General features: G+C 43.0%; 1 long non-coding RNA gene across 1 annotated transcript; it reads right to left on the bottom strand.

Annotated features, from left to right (window-relative positions):
- Positions 1-818: 818 nt before the first annotated feature.
- LOC121708575 lies at positions 819-22,775 on the bottom strand. Its single transcript, XR_006031705.1, has 3 exons — positions 22,765-22,775; positions 8,049-8,056; positions 819-902 (listed from the first exon to the last, which is right to left on the bottom strand). It is a non-coding gene; the product is annotated as an uncharacterized LOC121708575 (long non-coding RNA).
- Between the last annotated feature and the right edge of the window lie 339 nt (positions 22,776-23,114).

A 23,114-nucleotide genomic window follows, 5' to 3' on the forward strand; every position in this document is an offset into this window, starting at 1 on the left:
CCTTAAGACCAACATACAAAAAAAGGTGGACCTCCTAGGCCCTACGGTTCTCGAGATATTCACAGAAAACTGTCTCCAGCCACCTACAGGCCAGTTGTTGTATAGTAACATAAATTAATTTATTGTGTGGCCCCCCATGAGCGGATTTCCATGAAACTTGGCATGCATTCAGAGGATGTCATAATGATCCTACACTTCCAATTTCGTGCAGTTTTGACTATGTTAGGTCACAGATACCTGCGATTACAACACCTCATTTTTACTTTTTTGTGTTTAACTAGGTGGCGCTATACATGAAATGAGTGGTTATGGAATGGTTTGACATAGCCCCTTGAGATCAACATACAAAAAAAATGGTCCTCCTAAACCCTACGGTTCTCGAGATATTCACAGAAAACTGTGTCTGCCCTACCCTCCTTTCGGGGGGTCCAGTCCAGCTACAGATCAAAACGAAAAACGATGGTTCCATGCTATCCATGTGGGGTTACATGCCCACCAAGTTTCGTGTACCCCGTTCTTACAGTGTCCCGGGAATCCTTGACGGAAATTTGGACATGCGAAAAAAAAAAAAAAAATCTGACTAAACCTATATGACCGCCGCTTTGCTGCGTGGTGGTCATAATAAGTTAGGGGGTTTTTTTTTTCAGCAAAACCATCTTATCTTTGTACATAAATGTATGTGTGGCAGTCAGAATATTAGAGGGATAATGACTTTCAAGACATTCCGATATGAAAATATCGAACATGGCAGAGGATACTCTTTATATATCCTCAGTCTCGTTCAATATTTTTATATATTGCAATACCTCAGCAGTTGTTATACAGTGATGGTCAAAAGTGTTGGCACCCATGCTAAAGTTGACTAAAAAGAGGAATATAAAATCATCTTTTGGAAATTGATACTGATATGAACTTAATGCCTTAAGTAAAAGAATGAGGAAATATCCAACATTTAAGGACACCAATTTTCTTTGTGAATGAATAATGTATCACAAATAAATAAATGTTCTTCCTTAAAATACAGGGGTCATAAGTATTGGCACCCCTACAGTATTCCCATAGAGGCATGCAGATTTTTATTTTTAAAGGGCGGTTATTTCATGGATTTGCTGGGGATTTGGTCATGTCCTTAGATGTAAGACGCAAAGAGAAAAAGGATCTGAATCTGTCTCAGGTTTGTTCATATATCATATATAATATATTTCATTATATATTGTACCAGAAGTGAAGAGATACATTCTGTCAATCCCCTTGAAAAACATGATTGTGTCCCATGGGGTTTCCTAGATAGAACATGGGAATCACACTAATATAATCACTGCTTTTGTGTCCTGAACTTGGAATGATATCAGCCAATTTTATTGTGAGACTGATTACTGACGCATGAAAGTCGCCAAGCTGAAACTCGGCTTGTGTCAGCATGGTCAATGAAACATGCCAGACCGATGAGAAAATGTATTCTTCTTTAATGGCTCTCCCTGTCAGTGGCTTTGCACATGTGGACATGCTTGACAAGGGTGGAGTGAAGCTCCCCCTCACCACAAAGACTAACTAGCCTGTTTCCAGGACGAACTGAAGGAATTTCTAAGTAGACCCCAAAGGGAGGGAGAGAGAAAGATCACGTGGACACAATTACCATTCTCGATGAGTATGGACATTTTTACCTGCACTGAACATTGAACCGATTCCGGTGGGACATCTGCTCGTCTGGATGTTCCCTTTCAGCCAGGTGTTGGAGATGTGTTCCTCATTACGCGCCTGCTCCCATCCTGTGCTCTCGACTGGGGGAAGGACTGGATTCCCTCATGGCTCCCTGGAGCCTCATTAGTGGGAGAGAAAATGAGAGCCCTGGGTTCTCCCCACTCACCCACGTCAGTGGGCTCCAGAGGACAGCCGATGCCAGTCTCTGCAGAGCGTCACTCTCGCTGTGAACCGACACACACAGGGAATGTGGCACACCCCATACCAGACCTAAAGGCTCCTTCCCACAGGGATGCCCATTCTCCAAGTAGTGCAACTATTGCTATAAATACCTCTGCAAGTTTTTTCTGACGTGAGTCTTTTGTCAAAGTTAAAGGCACATTCCTTCCATTAGGTCTGACTGGTCTTCCTTAAAGGGGGCATAGAATTCAAAACTGTGTTTACCTTTCCTTCGTTAAATATTTTTCAGGTAAAACAATCCAATTTCAACAAAGCTTTGATGTTTTGTAACACATCGCATCAGCACTTTGGGTACACCCCCAAAATGTATCTACACCAGCCCACATAGCTCAGCTGCAGGAATTAGGAAGTAGGAAATGCCGAAAGTTTATCAGCAAGAGTAAAAATGGCTGACTACGGGTGCTAATCCCTCAGGTTGTACAGGGAATGTCGGCACTTTGCATACCCTTCCCAAAGAACTGAACTGTCTACCACAGGCATGGTTGATGTTTATACTGTATATAACACAAGACTTCACAATCCACAATAACATAAGACTTCAACCCTCAAATGACCGTTTGCTCTAACTATTTCCCCCCAGACTGTTACTCAAACCTTGGACAATTTTGAGCAGGCTTTGCTCAGCGGCTGACATAGACTTTAAGACCTACACTAAAGAGGTAAAGCATAATCAGACGACCATACAGCAGTGCCGTAGCAAACAAAACTGACGCAGAAAGAGAGTTTGCACCACTTTGGTCACTTTGACTGGCTCTTCCTCAATATCTACAGTAATTTCTTTTCTTTTTCCGAAACAAACATGGCTCAAGAGTTATGGGCTCCATGGGTCTATCTATCTATCATTCCAGTAAACAGGCTCTGGTAGCATACAGTTATGTTCATTGGCGTAAAAATATGGGGGAATAGGGGGTTGCCAATCAGCATAAAGCTCGCTTAATTATTCATGTGGATGCCAGAAAGGCATGAAGGGCATTTTATTTCTGCTAAAATGGGCCGTCTTAATACATGCATACCTTCTGTGTTAACATCACAGAACAAGATTAAATACTCTGTTCATCCATTCTATGGCACCTTTGATATTCAACCCATAATATTTTCCTACTTTACACTTGTCAGTACCTTGTGCTGATGTAGACATTACCATTCTCATTGCCCCAAGGTCAATGTCAAAAAGCCTCTTCTAAACCCAGACTCAGAATCCTGGAGGAAATACGGAGTACTGGGACCATTTTGCCTGATAATTGATTTATAGATTATTCACAACATGCTTCAAGTCAAGTGAATTATTAAGTACAAACGAGTCCATCCTGACTAAGGAATGACTAGATGGGAAATGACAAGCATACTACACTGAGTCAGCTGAGAGCAGGCCCATTGCTATGGTGATTCCTTTACTGACGAGAAGATGCAGAGGGCCTGTTACTCGCATGGACATTTCAATCTCTGTGTACTTTGTGAAATTGTACTTGCTTAAAGGGCAAGGCCTAGGAAAGTTTTCTCTGGACCAGTGCACAGATCGACGCACACAGACTTCAAATACATTTGCCTCTCATTCCCCCTGCCTTCGATTATGAGTTTCTAATACAAAGGCCAAGAACACTGTATGGTGTAGCAGTATATCAATTATTCAGATATCTGAAATGGCAATCTGTTCTTTTAATGACTCCCCCATTACAGCTGGCCTGTAAGTGCAGGGAGGCACAAGTGATGTAAAGACAAAACAGGTGAATGCTTCATATCACACAGAGTGGTACGTGTGTATATTTGTACACTGTTTACTTGCACAGAGTGGTACGTGTATATATTTGTACACTGTTTACTTGCACAGAGTGGTACGTGTATATATTTGTACACTGTTTACTTGCACAGAATGGCTGTATGATTTGAAAGAAAAGAGAGAGGAAAGGAGAGAGAAAAAAGAAAAAGTAGGTTTACACACTAGGCTACACATACAGAAACCACATATACTTGCCCTATACACCTTTCTCAGTGGTAGACTATAACATCCAGATCACCTTGGCAACAAGTGCGCACAAATGCCGGTGAGAGCTCTATGCAACCTTGGACAGTGAGTTGCTGAATCGTGAAGTTGAAGACCTTGAGATGTGTTGTGTGCATGTCCTTTCATGGTGTGCCCTCATCTCTCTCTGTGCAATGCAGAGCCTTTCTCCTGTGATAGGATGAAGCAGCCACTGAGGACCCCTTTTTTCTTCCTGGTGGGGCATTGGTCTCTCTAGGAACAAAGGATGACAAGAAACTGCATCGGTGGTCAGAGTAGTTCATTGGAGCCGAAAATGGATTACACCGTAGTCATAAAAGGACATCATTGGCTGTGTTCATGCTTGTTGTTTTTTTTCCTTCCTTAGAAGCTGAACAACAACAACAAAAGGGGTCCTGAGCAGCAGAAAAAGACTGGCGGAGTTTAAAGGTGCGCATATATATATATATATATTTTTTTTAAAGATATAGATAATGTAATGAACTGAGCCTAGCTGGTTATGACTGTGCTCCCAAGATGCTGTGCAGTGTGTGTGTATGTGTGTAATGTTCATGTTCTAAACCATGCGGGTTGACAATGTTGTATGTCCTGTCTGTCGTGTTTATGTTTATAGTTGGTTACAGTGTTCATAACCGGGTCTAACTAGTGTGTGTTTTAGATACAGCCTCAAATAGATGTTTAGTGCTGGGGCATAAGGGCCGGGTCTGGCCCGGTATTATGTGTTCGTGTGTTTTGGTGTGAAACCAATAAAAACCATTCTGAGACAACTTTGCAGGTTGTTACAATAATTTAAACTATACATTAGTTTAGATAAGCCTTAAACTATACATTAGAGATAACAGTTACAACACAGCAATAGTCATAACCATATCTCGTTGTGATTGACCTACTCGTGTTGTGATTGACATACGTTTTTTAGTGTATTCAAACTCAATTCAATAGTATTTATACAGCACCTATAACAACGGGCAAGATGGCAACTTTACAAAACCCAGAGCTAGACGCTTATTAGATAGACTCAGTAAAACAAAATCACTATTCTATGCTTTGGAGGGATTTTCTTTTACTATTTGGCGTACATACATTTTTATACATTATAAACATAATAAACATTTTTACTGAACATATTTTTGGAACACAATAGCCATCCATGAGCAGAAAATCAGTGTGGGTCAACCTGCTTAAAGGCAATCATTCTTACGTGTCATTTTAATCAGGAGCCATCAAGCAACTGTAAAAGATGCAGGACGTGATGATACAGCTCACCATCTGTGCTTGTAATGAGTGCATAGACAGAAAGACACACATGCTCACACACGCGTGTACACATACACATACATACACACACACACTGACAGGGACTCCATACACACCCCTACAAGCACACACGCCCGCACACACCGTTTGTTTAACACTCCTTGGAGAAACGAAAAAGAGTGTTGCCTGGGGAACAGTTGGTGTGGCTGAAGATGCAATGAAATAAGGACAAGCAAGGGTGAAGGACTAATGGATAAAGTGATGTAGAACATTAGGCCAACAGAAAAGACCAAGCACACTAATAACACACACACACACACACCCCTCTCTCTCTCTGTTTCTCTCTCTCTCACACACACAAACACCCCCCCCCTACACACACACACCACCCACACACACACTCACACCTCTCTCACACACACACATGCACATAATGTGCTAGGGAGGGCTAACAGTCAACCACATACTTACTTATTGGTTATTTATTGCTATCGGCTCCATCCATTTCTAGGTATACTGTAGCCTGGCTAACGCCAAACCTCATCTCATTGAGATGGGGTCTGGGAACTACATGTACAAGTCTTCTCCCAGAGTTTGGGCAGTGGGGGGAGAAGAGGATATTCAATGACAGCGCGTAACGCTCTTCGGTTTGGAAAGGGAGTCGGAGTGAAAAGTGTGTCAGTGTAATTACAGTCGCTCTTGTGACTACCGCACCCCCACTGGAACGCTGAGGGGGAGATGGATGACCACTGTCAGGCAGAGCTCCATCCTCATCCTCCATTCCTGACGACAAGCGTGAGCAGCTCTCAATCCCCGTTTCCCCATTCCCCTCCCGCTCACTCGGCCGTGCGACCCCGTGGAACTCTGACGCTGATGGTTTGTCTTTGCCGGGACGCCCACGGTTGGCCAACGTGACAGCATGTGTGTGTGTCTCTGTCAGAGGATAGGACAGGTATCCCCCTGGATCAAGGGCGCAGGAGGCACGGGGGATGTGGGGGACGTGTCCCCCGCAGTGCTGAAGAGACGGCCGTTGTCCCCCTCACTTTTGATAAGGAAAAAAAGCCTTATAGGTACCTAAATAAATAATAACCTATAGGGTTTACACTAACTATGTAAAACTCCCCATTAACAGTATCACATCACTAACCACAGCCGTCTACAGTGTAAGACTGCACAATCTCATATTCACTCTGTTGGATATCTGAAGCCAGTTTGTCTACTAACAACCATCATAAAATAATCCAGGCTACTTGCTTATAGTGTAAATCCTCAAATTATGGCTGGGGTCTTTTGGAAATTCGAGGCAGGCTTTTTTAATTTCTAACCTGCCTGTACTGTCAGACAGACAGTTGAAAAATGGCGAGTGAACAGCGTGTGTGGAATAGTGTGGAGTTTCTCTTAAAGAACTCATTCGAAAGACTTGAGTTTGTAGTTAAATTCGCTATCAAAGACCTAGGACCTAATCAGCCCGACATTAACATCGTATACCAACAAACAAAGGACAAGAGTCGGTCATTTAATCGGACATTTTCACGTTCGTGGTAGGCCATATGTCTGATAAGAAGCTCTGGTTGTCCTAAACGCAATAAAATGTTCTGTTCTGTTTCACTCAAGAAAGGCTGCCAGAGGGCTGGAATATAATCCGCGCATGTGCGAGAATTCTGAGGAAGACTTATATTAAAACATTACCCACGTGAGTGTGTCGCGTCACTGAATATAAGCCAGAGCGTGGCACACAATCGTCCTCTTTAATCCCTCACGCGATCTGATAAGGTAAGACATATTTCTATAATTCAGTTAGCGCGAAGTGCCTACTGACTTTGTCTGAAAGCTGGTAAATTACCCCTTTCCAGGCTATCACGCTAGCTAGGATTACTGTGCTTACTGTTTTTTTGAGGTAGCTGCAGCTACTAATAATAAGAAAAGTCTTTTATCTCCCCATTTGTCCGCCACTCTTACTCTATCGAGTGAGTCACTCGCCAGTGATTGTGTAGGTTGGCATACTACTTGATGTTGATATTAGCTTGCTAGATTGTACGAGTTATATAGGAGTATAATAGACTAGTCTTTACAGCTGTAGGGGAGGTATAGAGCTAGAGGTGGCTACAGGCTCAATATCTGTGTCTTGTGGTCACTGGTACCAGACTCTGATCCCAGCATTTTATTGTTGCGACTCTCACTCTATCGAGTGAGTCACTCGCCTAATTGCTTAAGGGAGGTAGAGAATAGCTAGAGAAAATCTCTCTGACTATATCTCTCATAGACTGCTACAAGCTCAATATCTGTGCCTTGTGGCTGCTGGTACCACAGACTCTGAGGTGACTGTCTCTGGTACCGTTGCTATTATCGGCGCCATCTCTGGTACCACGGTGAGAGTTGTTGGTACCACATCTGGTACCACTGCATCTGTGCTTGTTGCAGATAAGTGCACACTGATACCATTGCATGTGGCTATTAAGTTCATTGTAACTTAGTGGTATTACTCCTCTCTTACCATGCCTGGCTTTTACAATTGCACAAACTGCAATGGTAAATTGCCAATAGAGGACAGCCATACCCTCTGTGTGGTGTGTCTTGGTCCGGAGCATGCTGTCGCCTCAAGGGCAGACCCGTCCAGCTGTCCAAGCTGTGCCCCATTCTCCACTCGCACCCTGTCAAGCCGGGTGAACAAGGTTGCTGGTGACAATGGATCTGTGTCGTCAAGGGCATCTTCTGAGGTGGGTTCACAACGTTCCCCACAAGCAGCTTCACTTGAGAACAAAGTCAGTGAAGAAAAGGAGTCTGCTCCACCCCCCTCTGTTAAGAAACACAGGAAAAGGAAGCATGATACATATGAGGCTCTGGCCACTACAATGACTTCTTTGGGTACGTTCAGACTAAGCGTTTTTTTCTCAGCTGCCGGCGTCCGTTTTACATTATAACCCTATGGAGTAGACCGTGTTTTCAAAAAAGTCGTCGGCTTCTTTTAAAACGTGACTGCAACCGTCTTTTTCTGCAGCTCATGTTCAACTTCTAGCGGAAAAACGCCATACGTCATGCTGTCTTTTTTACGGATGACCAATCACAAGCAGATTACCGAGACCTGTGGTTTCCCATGACAACAAGTAAAAAATGTAGAAGGTGACAGAACACCGGTCGAGAGACTCGTTTTAGTGTCTGAGCATAGGGAATTGTTTGACATGACTTCACAACGTTACCATAACATACCAAAAGCAATAGCCAACGTGAGTTTTCTCTTCCGCAACATTTGGTACCCACATGTAACGTTAGTCACTTTGTCTATCGCAAAAAGACGCTTCCGGCTGCTTTTTGGAACAAGAACGCTGGCAGATTTTTTTTTCAAAATGAAAAAGCGGTCTGCATAACTTCTTTTGTCAGAAAAAGACACTAAGTCTGAACGTACCCTTTGGCTAAAGAGGTGTCATCTCTGGCTGTGAACCAGCAGTGGATGATGCAGCAACTGACTGTCCGCCCAGCTGCCCCAGATGAGCATTCTGCAGGTGCTTCTTGATCTCCCTGGCCTCCCCCTCGGGAGGCTACTGATGACTTTGAAGGTGTTTCGCTGATTGCATCCGATAACCTTGAAGACGATTACATTGGCAACCGAGCTGCAACATCCCCTCATCCTTCGGATCTGAGCTCTGACCACAGCTCATCCTCTGTGCCTTCTGACAATTCTGCTGCACTCTCTGGTGATGAGTTCATTGCACTAATGGGCAGAGCTGCTAGGCGCATTAAGGTGGAGATGCCAGCTACGACGCAGGCCCCACCGTCTCAGTTTGACAGGGCAAGAGATGCCACAAGTGCACCATCTTCTCTCCCTGTGCTACCTGATTTTGTCAGAGAAATGACATCTGTGTGGCAGCACCCTGAAGCTGCCACCCCACCCATGAGGCAATGGGCACAGTTTGCCAACATCAATGGAGCGGATGAGGTAGGTTTTGGTGCATACCCAGCAATGGAGGATTCCATAGCTTCTCTTGTACTCCCGCCTACAGCCCTCGTGGGGAAAGATCCGTCATGTCCAAATAAGCAGTGTCACACGACTGACAAATGGCTTAAGAGGACATTTTACAATACAGCCTTTGGTGCACGCCTTATGAACACTACATCTGTTCTGGCGCAGTATCAAATGGAGCTCATAGAGGACCTCTCGGCTGCCCCCGCACAAGAGGTGGTAAATGAGCTAAAGAGAGTTTCAGAGGTGGTGTTGGTGCACCTTGCTAGAGGAGCAGCACACTCCAGCGGGCGTTCCATTGCGTCTTTGTGGATGGCTCGGCAACATCTGTGGCTGGCTCAGTCAAAGCTCCCAGAGCCTGACAGAAATACTCTGATGAAGCTGCCCCTCAGTCCTGGCTTTACCTTTGGGCCTGGTGCAGTTGAAATGCTTCACAGAGCTAAGGAGTCCAGGGAGTCCAAGAAACAGTGGGAGCAGCTGTTGCCTAGACCCCCGCCGCCAAAGCGCCCACGACCCGGGTGGGGTCATGCGAGTGTTTGGACGACTGGCTGATTTGTTCACCATCAAGTCAGCACGCCATGTCGGACACAGCAGTGGTGGTAGCCCACTTGCAGCAGCTAGGCCTGTCTCTCAATATAGAGAAGAGTCAGATGAATCCGTCACAACGAATCGTCTTCCTTGGGGTAAATCTGGACTCTGTGTCCATGTCAGCAAGTCTGTCGGACCAGAGGATTGTCAATTTATCTCAATGCCTTTCTCACTTCTCGGGTCGAAGCAGTGTTCGGTCTCACCATTGCCAGAGGCTTCTGGGCCTGATGGCGGCGGCCTCTCAGGTGGTTCGTCTCGGCCTGTTGCATATGAGACCAATACAGAGATGGTACTTGTCCAGGGCACTCCACCCAGTGAGAGATCGGAACAAATCCATTCTGATAACATCGAGCTGCTTAAGGGCTCTCCACTGGTAGAATACACCCAAAAATCTGAGCAGAGGAGTTCAGCTAGGCAGGGTCTGCCGACGCAAGGTCTTAACCACCGATGCTTCCCTTTCAGGTTGGGGAGCAGTGTTGAACGGTGTGGGAGCTCAGGGAGTGTGGTATCCTCCATGGGACTCCGCCCACATCAATGTTCTGGAATTAAGGACAGTCTACCTATCTCTCTGCCATTTCCTGCCGGCCCTACAGAACAAACATGTACTAGTGCGGACAGACAACATGTCAGCAATAGCTTACATAAACCACCAGGGGGGAGATCTCAAGCGCTACACGGTGTGGCTCAGACACTCCTTCTTTGGGTAGACAAACATCTCTCCTCCATCAGAGCGGTACACCTTCCGGGCTCGCTGAACTCTGCAGCGGACCTGTTGTCAAGAGGTCGTCCGCATCCGAGCGAATGGAGACTGCACCCAGCCACAGTGCACCTGATTTGGGCTCGTTTTGGGAAGGCACCCGTAGATCTTTTTGCCTCAAAGGAATAGATGCCAAAACTGTGGGAGCTAACACCTTGTATACAATTCTTAAAGGTCTCATTCACTGAGAAACCGTTTAATACTTGTTACTTTCGAAATACTATAGCTCACTCCAAGTTGCATATGCATGCTGCACGTGAAAATGATCTTCTACCCCCATTGCCCGCATTAGCCAATGAAAGAAAATACACGGAAAAACAAGCGAATCAGAAAGAGCCCTTCCCAATGACGCCGAAGGGAAACTGATTATTCATGGCCTCGCCCACCTTGGCTTGTGACCGCCTACAGGAAGACTGGAAGATTTTGCGGCTAGGGGATTGTCTCTCTGCAGCTAGTAGGAGCTAACAGCAAGTTGCTAACATGGCGGAAAAAAATTGTGCCTGTGTTATTTGTGGCAATAACACATCAATGTTGCATGTCTTGCCTTAGAAACAAGAGTTGAGGAAGAAATGGTTCGGATTTATCGTTGGAACACCACCACCAAAGTAGTGCAACATTAGTTCTGTGTTCCAATCATTTCGACCACACTCACAGCCTACAGTTAGAAAGTGGTTTTGCATAGATGTTCTGAAAACCTGGTTCTGTACCGTCATGACGATTGACCACCAGCTCACAGGCTGTAAGTACAAACTTTTCCACCTACATGTAACGTCTGTTACAAAATAGCATGTTCATATTCTTCACGTTAGCATGCATGAAAAGGGTACAAGCTAGGCTTAAGCTAGCCTATATTACAGGAAGCTACACCAGGCACGTAACTGAAGTGTTCTGTTCGCGACGTGTAAAATCAGAGAATGTCTAATAGGAAGGGCTCTGGTAAAATCCATTAGAGGAATGGTCTATTTTCCCGAAAGTAGCCTACAGGCCACTAACACGCCAGGAGTAGCTACTTCCATTGATTAGGCCTATTGGAAGCTAATTGTTGCAGTACATAACGCGAACGGAATGCTTCAGTTAAGTGCCTGGTGTAGCTACACTCATAAGAAACTGACCACACTACCCAGAGATTTAGCTTGTTGAACCTATAATCTTCTAACCTAAACGTTAAACCACAAATAATAATATTAGCAACAATATCTTATGCTCAACTAAGTACGAGTATTGTTCTAGTCTAAACAGGGAAAATCAAAAACACAATACCCGTGCACTATTAGGCTAAGTTGCTATCACTAGAGCTCAGGTATTTACACTTCAGTCTAATTTATGTCTTCTTGCCATTATTACATTGACCTTTGTAGGCCTACAATGATGTTCTGTTTGATTACTTGCTGTTTACTTAGTGTTTTGTATGTCTTCCAGAGCACATCCTGATGTCATGCTACACAGCTTTCTAGCCTACATTAGGTCATCACGTTAGAAGCAAAGGTTTGTGATCTAACTTTTATTGTTGTGCTAGTTAGTTTCTAGAAGTCTTTTTCTAGTAGGCTAATACAGGTTCTTATGTGCTCGTCAATGTTTGGGAAAGTCAATTCATGGGTTTCTTCAGGTCACTTTCCACAGGTGTATAAAATCAAGCACCTCGATTATGAATGCAGACTGCATGGTGCTTGATTAATACACCTGTGTAAATGGACCTGATGAAACCCATGAATTGCATAACAGATAGAATTGATATTACTGAATGTCTTCTTGTGGGTGTGCTACTTAGTACATCATACACCTTACCACAGTCACTAAAATATTTTTGTTTCCATTGTGCCAGTACAATTTTGTGTGACATAGTGAATGTCCTGTGTACTATTAGTATCTTGTAACTTGACAGTAATACACATTTATTTACTTTAGGTACCCAAACGGAATACTTCATGAAAAATATGAGTGTTGATACAAGCACTTCGGATACACCATGGGCATGGGGGCCTGCTACCTCTACTGCCATCAAGCCTGTTCATCCAAGACCTCGGGTTGATCAAGAGGAGGAGGAGGATGAAGGCGACATCTCCACAATAACACCTGATGGCTCCACCTATGGCCCAGCGCAATCAAAGAGCAATGTAATAGAATCATCACAGCCAACGAATGTGTTTTGTGTGTTGTCCCTTCGGATCCCCAGGACAATACAAGCCGAAACAACAACTCAGACCTTTTTCCCTAAATAATCCCAGCACCATCTTACAAAGGATCTGTAGGCCAGATGTCTGCATCGTCTGGCAAAAAGAGGACATTGTTAATTCTGTGCATAGTTTGGATGTTCTTGTTTTGTGTTTGCATTATTTTAATAGACTGCAATATTACTGTTTGTCATTGTTTCACGGACCACCTAGCAAAAAAAACAAAACAGTAGACCTACTTCAACAGTATAATACACAATAGGCCTTCTCACTGAACCACCTTGCTTATTGTCTTTGCACCTTGCTTATGGTGTCAGAGGATTCATATGATTTAAACTGGCATAGGTTACATCAGTGTTGCAGAACTGTTTGGATTTACATACAAGTTGGTTCAATATTGCAAACAACTCATCTATTATATTTTACCACATCTACTTGTGGAACACTTGAGATAGCTTGCGGACCACACTTTGAGTACCACTGCTGTACTGTATGTAAATATAATAAAGTTATTTATTGAAAATTGACCTGTTTTGTATATTTGTTTTAGGAGTTTCATCAGTTTCCACCAATCTTGCTTCAGCGGCGAGTTCACAACACATGATTGGGAAAATGTCTTCACAACACAACATATGATTGGCTCAATGTATTCACATCACACCACATGATTGGCTCAATGTATTCACATGTCGACGTTTTGCCAAGGAAGGGGTGGGATATGTGTAGACAACGGCCATATTGGCGTGACAAACTAGCCCCATGCATTTCTATGGAGTATTTTTTGAGTGCTGTGTCTCCACATTAGAAAGTCTCTGGCCATAGTCGTCATAGTCGAATGTTCATTTTGAAGGGAGTACATTATGCTAAGGCAGACTCATACAGACAACAGGGGGACTGGTGTTGCCCATTTTTCTAACCACATGAGCAATCCCCTTAAGAAAAAGTAGTATAGGAATCTTATAGTATTTGGGACAAAATATTATAGTAATCTTATAGGAATAATTATTATAGGAATAATTGGGACATACTGTAGAAGTACTACTAATAACGCTATAATATCCTGTAACCGCTATAGTTTTTCTATAGTAGTCTTATAGCACCTATAGTATGTCCAAATACTATAGTATTCCTATAAGATTACTGTAATATTTAGTCCCAAAATACTATAAGATTCCTATAGTAGGCTATTTTTTCTGTCATACGTGACAGAAAACAACTTGAGTAGGCTAACCTCTGCCAGATGTCAGGCTTTTAAAGCCATAGTTCTCATTACCGGAGAAGTCTTGCAGCACACATTCTCTGCTTCTGTAGGCATTCTGGTACAATTCCAGCAAAATATAGCTAGGTAGGTGTGTTTGCATTTAGATCTATATATATATATTGGGCTATGACCAAGTGGTCTTTCAATGATAGTATCATGGAATTCAAACCATAACAATCTATTCCGATAGCATTAGCAGGCTAGGTCAGTGGCTGAACTGCATTTAGGGTGCTTACCTGTGTTGTGAAGTAAAATATATAGACGGAAGATTGCAAAGACTTTTGACTGTGTAAAAAAATAGGTCTTTATTTTAAAACGTTTACTGTTTATTACTTGAAAGGAAGATGACGTTCATTGTCACAAACGTTTACCTCTTTTAGGAGAAATTTTAAGCTGACAGGCAATTGTTACCATTCTATTTAACCAACGTTCACCGACAAACGATCAGGAAGCGGTTCTTCTTCCTACTCGGATACTAGGATCAAACACATGAAGTTGTATCTCCAAAGACATTTTGTGCAACAGTTTTGACTCGAGTTTTAGCCAGGTTTTAGCACTGTAAAGTTGAATATGGAGCATAGCACAGGCAGAATCGGATGAGGACGCACTGGAGGAAGCGTCACAGTACTGTTAGCCAATCAGAGGTGAAATCATTAGCATGTTATTAATATTCATAACTAGAGGCGAAATCCAGTCGTTCCTCCCCGCCCACCTTCCCCACCAAACTAGAACAGCATGAAACAGACGCAGGACAGCATTTTTTTCACCAAAACCGGCTCACAGGGCATTCATCAACACTACAGACCACTGCAAAATTAATGAAAAAAACGATGAGATGAGACCTTTAAGGGGAGATCAGCGACCACGCCCAAGACGACTTCCCTCTGTGCCTGCATGGCAACTTAATGTAGTCCTACAGGCACTGACAAAATCTCCATTTGAACCCTTAGCAGATGTAGTTGGCTCTCTTTGAAGGTAGCTTTCCTACTGGCTATCACGTCTGCTAAGCGCATTGGAGAACTCCATGCTTTGTCTGTGCATACAGACTGTTTCTATGTCAAGCCGGACGGGGCTGGAATTGTGCTGCGCCCTAATCCAGCCTTCGTGCCCAAGATCCTCTCAGCCCAGAACTTGAACCAGGTCGTTGCCTTAGACCCATTTCATCCCCCTCCCTTTGGGTCAGAGGAGGATGAAACATTGAATTGTCTGTACCCAGTGCGGGCCCTCCTCTGTTATGTCAATCGTACCCAAAGCTTCCGGGTAACAGATCAACTTTTTGTATGCTATGGTGCAGGGCAGCAAGGAAAAGCCATTTCCAAACAGAGATTGTCGCACTGGGCGGTGGGGGCTATTAAGTGCGCTTATGAGCTGTTGGGGCTCTCTGCCCCTACAACGGCAGTGGCCCATTCGACAAGGGGTATTGCTACGTCGTGGGCTCTCCTAAAAGGAGTTCCTTTGAATGGCATTTGCCAAGCAGCTTGCTGGGCTTCACCCTTCACCCAGGTTCTACTCCTTAAATGTGACATTCTGCTTATCTTTCGGGAATGCAGTTTTGAGTTCTTAACTGAGTATCCTACAGAGTTTCAGATGGATGCTCTTGTGTGCAGCATTCAATAAAAGTCTGAAAGAATTTTTTTTGCCCTGTCATTATTGAACTCTGCTGGGTGATCCGTCCTCCATGACGTTGTGACATATATGTATTCCAGCCCTCTGGGCTAGCCGTCTGGCAGCCTTTCTTGAGAGAAACAGAACGTTGGGTTACAGATGTAACCTTGGTTCTGTGAAGGAAAGAAAGGCTGCCAGACTTTGTCGTCACTCTGGACTTCGCGTTCAGGATGGATATGAGGACGACTGTGTGCCGCGCTCTGGCTTATATTCGGTGATGCGACACACTCACGTGGGTAATGTTTTGATATAAGTCTTCCTCAGAATTCTTGCGCATGCGCGGATTATATTCCAGCCCTCTGGGCTAGCCGTCTGGCAGCCTTTCTTTGCTTCACAGAACCAAGGTTACATCCGTAACCCAACGTTTTCCATGCTTTCCGATCTTCTGGGGGACAAGGGGATGTTTGGAGTAGGCTAGTGTAGGTGTGTGTGACATTAAAAAATTTTCAGAGAAGGCAAAAAACATGAGGCTAGCATCTGAGTTGTGCAAATTAGCCATGCTGGGGAAAGCTAATATTGCAGCACAACTCGATGAGGGCTACAGTGTAAGTGCGAAATCGTGTAGGCCTACGAACTTGTTCACCTGAGAGTGACACAGATAAAGTAAGGCTGATTGCACAGACATTTGATGGGGCTAGTGTCATGAGAGAGCATCTGGTGGAGTGCGTAAGAAAGTGCAAGACGTGTACCCTAATTGCTATGCACATCAATTGAACCTGGTGATGGAAAAGGCTGCGTCAGCAGCATCCTCAATGCGTGTCTTCTCGGATCTTTATGGTTCCTCCGCTTTTTTCACAAGATCTCCGAAAAGATTTAAAAGCTTATTTTGGAGTGTTTCGAAGTAATTGAAACATCTGGAGATTTTGATACAATCTCAGTTAGAGAAGCTAAAGGGTTTTCTCGAATGCTGTTAGATCCCAAGTTTTTATTCCTTTTAGACCTGTTCTACAAGATCATGCACCGTGTAGATGTGCTCTATGCACAGCTGCAGAAAAGAGCAATTGATGCAGTTGAGCACAGGGTTACAGACAAGTTTGTGGCCAACATGAGAACAATAGGCCTGCGTGATGTCCCGTGCCTTTGTGCAAAACATACCGGTGTCCAGGATAAGCGCTTCTAACTTTGTGCAAATTGCCTATGAAGTGTGTGACAATCATAGTTACCGCCACTGACAGATTTTCATTCACTGGCCATTTGTCTGCCGCCATCCTGAATTTCCCCTTGGGGATCAATAAAGTATCTATCTATCTATCTATCTATCTATCTATTTGATAGTTCAAGCTTCCTCAAATTTTCCAAATCATTCCCCAAGGAGCTCATAAAAAAACTGCCCTTTTACTAGTATGTGTCACTTAATATTAATTTCTATACAAACCATGGTGGACACGCAAGCACTTATTCCATGGTATACCCCCCCCATACACACAGAATAATTACCTTTTTAATGAATAGCCTTTAATGAATAGCTTTTATTTGTCTGGAATCGAAAAATTTTAAACTTCACTTCTTATGAATAAAATAACATTAAGTAGGTTAACCATAGGTTAACTAGATGTACCGCAGAGCGGTACAAAATATGACCGTCGATAGCTCAAACGGTCTAGGAGCAGTAGTGAGTACAAAAAGTGGGTGAACAGGAATAATAAATAAATAAATAAAGTAAACTTAAGAAGAACAATAGTGGTCTTGCTGGATCAAACCCACTAACTAGAATTGCGGTTCCAAGGAACTGCAAGAGTGGGTTTGATCAGGGGCATGGAACTCGGCCTCATCCAAGGATTCCAACGGTACCTCATTTATGAAAATCGGTCACACGGATCAAAAGTTATCTGCATTAACGCAACATCCAATAAGCTAAAACGCATAAATAACGTGGTTGCTATGCTGGTTGCTAGGGCAGTCATGCTGGTTGCTATGGTGGTCGCTAGGTTGACATTACAGGGGTGGTTTCTAGGTTGTTGCTAGGGTAATTAGTTAGTTGCTAGTAAGCCATCTTAAGCTGACTGCATAAAGTGATTATTTTAAGAGATACATTTTCAAACCAGAACTGTGTATAGGTCATGGTTAAAAACGTATCAGAATCTCAGAAATAATCACGTAATGCAGCCAGTTTAAGATTTTAAAGAAGTCAGATGACAATCAAATTTCTGCTTACTCTCTTCTGGCTGCGGGTAAAGGCCAGCACCTCCTGAGAGGCCTGAAGGGTCAGTTCTGAGGTTGTTGGCTGCTGGAACTGAAAAATGGACTGCATTTTCTTAAAAGACAATGTGACTGAAGTGCGGGCAAAGTTTGCACAGAAATGTACGATTTTTCCCACCCTCATCGACCTTGTCATAAAACTTGTTTAAATGATCACACGACGCCTCCTTGCTGCTTTGTCGTCTATATCAGCCTTTCTCAAACTTCTTTGACCTGAGGCCCAGTCAAGGCATACGTTGGGGTCATAGGGCCCACCTACATGAACCCACCCCCTCCTCCCACCCTCCATCAAATTGTAATCACAATTATTATTATTTTTATACTATATTGCTATACAGTCAATGTTTAAAGTGCTAAGATTGTTCACAAAAGTTTGTGAAAGCATGCACATCAGAGTACTGCTTTACTAATGTAAAATATAATTAGGCCTACAATAGTTTCATTGATTTTGCATTGTTGCATGATGCTTGCATGAGAAATACTTCTCAAAACAACAGCAATTATATGGGTGCCGTTGTTTTTGGTTTTCTTTCTTTTGTGTTTTGCTCATGCGCTGCATTGCATGGCCTGCATGTTGCTATTATTTTATGTCTGGTTATTGAATGTGTAACTGCAATTTGTCTGTTTTGCTGTGCAGTGGCTCGCATGAGCTTAGTTTGGCTTACTGTTATTATATGTGTGGTTGTCCTGTGTCTTACTCTCTTCTGCTCTTGTTTCTAGGCTGGTGTGGATGGTCCAAAAGGGAGGCCGAAGTCCCCTGGTGGCGGGTCCAGATATTGCATGCATGGTGTGCTGTATTATAGAGGCTGTACCTCTCTTGGAGTGTGTGTGTGTGCATATGTGTGTGAGCTTCTGTTTGTGTGTGCAGTGCCTCCCTCACAGAGATCACTTACTGTGTGCGTGCACGAGTGGTGTGGTTTTGGGATAGGCCCACATTGGTGGACGGACTGCCCCCTTCAGGTAAGCCCTACCTAGCCGTACTTTTCATTCTTGCAGTGGTTCCCCAGTCCATTCTAATTAAGGAACCTTTCAATGTCTTGACTAATTTGGTACATTATAAAAATAAATAAATATTTTCTTGTACTTTTGCTAACTGGTGGAGTCGTGAGACTGTTCTCTCAACAGGTATTTCTCCTTTCCCTTTCCCCTGACTTTATTTCCAATAAAAGTGTTTAAAGGAATTCACGTCTACTGTCAGTGCATTGAACTTGTGTGGGTAATACTTGTGATGGTAATATTGTCCCTGGGTGGTAATTTATAATAATCCTCTGGGGTGGCGTAGTCGACTATCTTTTGGGGACTTACACTCCCCTCCAGGGTAGGAATTTCACGGCGGCCATGGCCGTCGTAGCCCCTTGCGTTGGCCGTGAAGCCCCTTTGAAAATCATAGGTTTACAGGCCATGGTGGCCTTGGTGCCCCCTTCTTTCAATATTCTGCTTTGTGTCCTACTAATAGCGATTTTTATTTAGCCTGTGGCCTGTCAAAATAATCTTAGCATTCACAGCGCAAATTAATTTAGTCTTTTACGCAGTGGAGAAAGTGACAGCGCAAGAAAGTGCGTCCAAATTTAAATGAACTACTCACGAAGTAGTCTATTCATCACACAGACATCACAAGTATCACATGAAAGAGCTTTTTCTCAGCTTTTGATGTTAGCCGATAATTGCTGTGTTGAACGGTTCGCGAGAAAAGTAAATAATATAATTCAATTTAATCATACATTCTACTGAAGGTTTTGCGTCCATGATCTCCCTACCCATTCATCTCGGTGGAATACTTCACGAACCCTTCTTTTAACACATGACAAACCATATATCAGAATAAACAGCAGCCCTTACCGAACACAAAGGTGTAAAGCAGTCCCCTGTACAGTTAGCCGTTCCAGAGTAATCCAGTTTTGAATTTGCAGTCAATTTCGACAATGCATGGATGTCTCCAAATTTGGGCTTTAAGTTTTACAATGTGTTTAAATTGTTCCACATGATTTCATAACGGGCCAAATACAAAATAAATGTTACAAATATCGCCTAGATATTGGTAAATCAGAGGACAGCTGACTAAGAGTTTGTGAAAGGAGCCTTAATGATCACAAAATGCTAAGCATGCATCTAGGCTATTTGAGTTTCTTAAAGCTGAGCTGTGCTTAAATTTAAATTGTTAAATACATGATTTCATAGCAGGCCAAATATAAAATAAATGTTTTATATCGCCTAGATATCTGTAATTATTAGATGATCAGATGATTTACAGTTCCATGTAATATGTCATGTTTTTGTAATGTTTCATACAGTGATGCAGGTCTACTGCAGTGAATAGGCTAAATACAACTTTGATCATTTTTATAGCCTACTACTGTATTAACTTTGGCCTTGGTGCCCTGACATGTGGCCTTTGTGCCCCCCACCAAATATGCCCAACTGAAGGCCAAGTGGCCTTGCCCCCAGAATGGTGAAATTCCAAGCCTGCTCCCCTTCCTTTACCGCTTTGCCACACAATACTGGCCTTGTATCACAGTGACGTCACCCAGGAGCAGAGGCGGACAGAGTACACAGCTTTATTACTTGAGTAAAAGTACAGATACCCTTTGCTCAATTTTACTCAAGTACAAGTAAAAGTACAACAGTCAGATGCCTACTTAAGTAAAAGTACTGAAGTACTTGTTTTTAAAAGTACTTGAGTATCAAGAGCAGTGTTTCCCCTAGAAATTTTTCCAGCAGCGGTGCTATTACTTGGCGGGGGGCGGGGGCGGGGTATTTTCAGCTTTCTTTTACATTATAGGTTAAAAATGATAGAATAAAAATGAAATGGCACAACCCAGAAAAAGATTATTTACAATTTATTTAAATTTGTCTTAATGGCAAAGACCACACCCAATCTGCGAACACTTAATTTTTCTGGGCTTTTCAAAGAACATCTCTAAGGCTCTTTGGTAATTGAATTGAATTGTGGGGGGGGGGCATTAATGCTGACACGCATGCACGTAGCCAGATGCTCTCCTTGTAGTCTATTTCTCAGTCCCAAAACAACAACCCCACGTATAAAAAAGTAAATACTCACTTTTCTTCTACATCACTCCCACAGTTACCATACAACTCACTCACAATTAACTCGAAAAAGACCTAGGCTACTTGATTGAAGTGCGACCGTTCGTCTCACCGTCAAGAGAACGCTGAAGTTATGAGAACACGTCTTTCTGATAAGAGAATGTAGGCTCCTATATGTCTAATGCCGTAAACGTAGAAAAGGTCTGTTTGTGATAGCCTATTATAGCTAAGTGGACAGAATTTAGGCTATACGTATATGCCAACATATGCTCATATTTCCTTTAACTATCAGACAGTTTAAACAGGCCTAGACTGTGTTCGCCTAGCTTTCCCATGCAAACATTACATATAGCCCTACGCTAACGTTACAAGTCTAGGCTACAATTAACGTTAAGACCATACACCTTGTAGCACATTGGTTTACTCTATTGCATTACTTACGTTTTAATAATTTGTCGTTGAATGTTGATGGAGGCTCATCTTTGGGAAATCAGCTCTCTGGATAAAATTGTCAGCCGGAGCAAGAGTTCTCAGAGTTGACGACACGGGGGTAAATCCAATCAGCAGAAAGAACCGCATCACAACAGTAGGCTAAATCGCAACAAACTTTTTTCCCCCCATGTTAAATTCATTTCGGTAATCATGAATTGGTTTCTTTTATTTTATGTAGGCTAGGAGAGGAGGATGCATGTTTCACATTAGTGTCAATGTGTCAAAGCAGGCTTTGGATCAGAGGAATTGCTCAAGCTTAACATATGGCATAGGCTACAAGCGAATTCACGGCATACAAACAGCTTCGTGATGAAATATAACTAATATCATTTTTTATTGTCACCAGGCCTATAAGTAGGCTATTTATTGTGTAACCTACAAGTGAACGATGACACCATAGGCTACACTGTGGCGGAGCAAGACCCCATCAGTCGGATAGCTAAACAATGTAACCGTGTTCAGAGCCATATGGGCTGCAGACTTGTCTTTGGGCTTGTAATCACCTGACACATCATGCCGCATATATGTCCTGAATAATGAGAGGCTAAGTGCGGATTTGATGCACTTAACTTACTCAAGACTTTCAGAAAACAATTTCGAGATGACGTTGGCCATTGTGCTTTTACAGTGTGTTAAGTGAATCTCGTGATATTATGTTGCAGCGGCGCTGAAAATCCAGCGGCGGCGCTGCGCCGCTGTTAAATACATTGTAGGGGAAACACTGAAGAGTACAAGAGTAGCCTACATTTTCGAAATATTGCATTACTACTGCCACAGTGCTTACATTTATGTACAGAAAAGTCCTACATGGAGTTATGAAAAATGTTAGTGTTAATACCTTGGAGAATGTAAAAGGAATTGAAAGTAAAATCAAGTCATTTTCATCTTTTTACCATGTTGCCAGGGATGGGCAGCATTTCTAATACATGTATTTAAAATACATATTTCAAATACAAAATACTATTTTGTAATTGAAACATTTGAAGTGAAAACTATCATTAACTTGTTCAGAAAGTTGAAATAGTCTGGCGAGGTGGGGCCACAGGTTGGCACATTCCTGGGATGGACCTGCTGCGTCTTCATCCATTGTTTCGTCTCTTATCTAAATCTGACCATGGAGTTGACTTTGGCGGAAAGCTGAAGGTGATTGCTGATAGGCTGTCCCAATCAGTGGCGCCTGCACAATCCAATCACGTTTGAGAGGGAAACAACAAATTGAGGGTTTCTGGGATTTTTCTTTTTTCCTTTTTTTTTTTTAGAATAAGTAACTGGTACTCACAGTTATGGATAAAAATGTAGTGGAGTAAAGAGTAGAATATTTGCCTGTCAAATGTACTTGAGTAAAGTCATGAGTACTCCCCAAAAATGATACTCAAGTAAAGTACAGATCCCTCAAAATTGTACTCAAGTACTGTACTCAAGTAAATGTACTCCGTTACTGTTCGGCTCTGCCCAGGAGGCTATACCCAACTAATCAATCCTAGATTGATGGATAACTAGACATCACTACAACAATGGTGACATACAAAATTAGGCAGACCTGGAGTCCATGCCTGGTGGGCCCAAAAGCTGCACAAGACACACTTTACCCATACCTCTTTGGGCTTGGAATTACGAAAGGTTTCCATGCAGACCTATGAAGGGTAACATGGCAGATACCATGCTTTCTTGCCACTGCCCTGACAGATGTTCCCTTTTTAACCTCCTCTGCTGCTCTTTTTAGTACCTTGGCATCCACTCCACGATTAGTTTTCCTCACCCATGTTCTGGGCATTCTGTAT

This window comes from Alosa sapidissima, chromosome 1 (assembly GCF_018492685.1).
Source record: "Alosa sapidissima isolate fAloSap1 chromosome 1, fAloSap1.pri, whole genome shotgun sequence".
NCBI lineage: Eukaryota > Metazoa > Chordata > Actinopteri > Clupeiformes > Clupeidae > Alosa > Alosa sapidissima.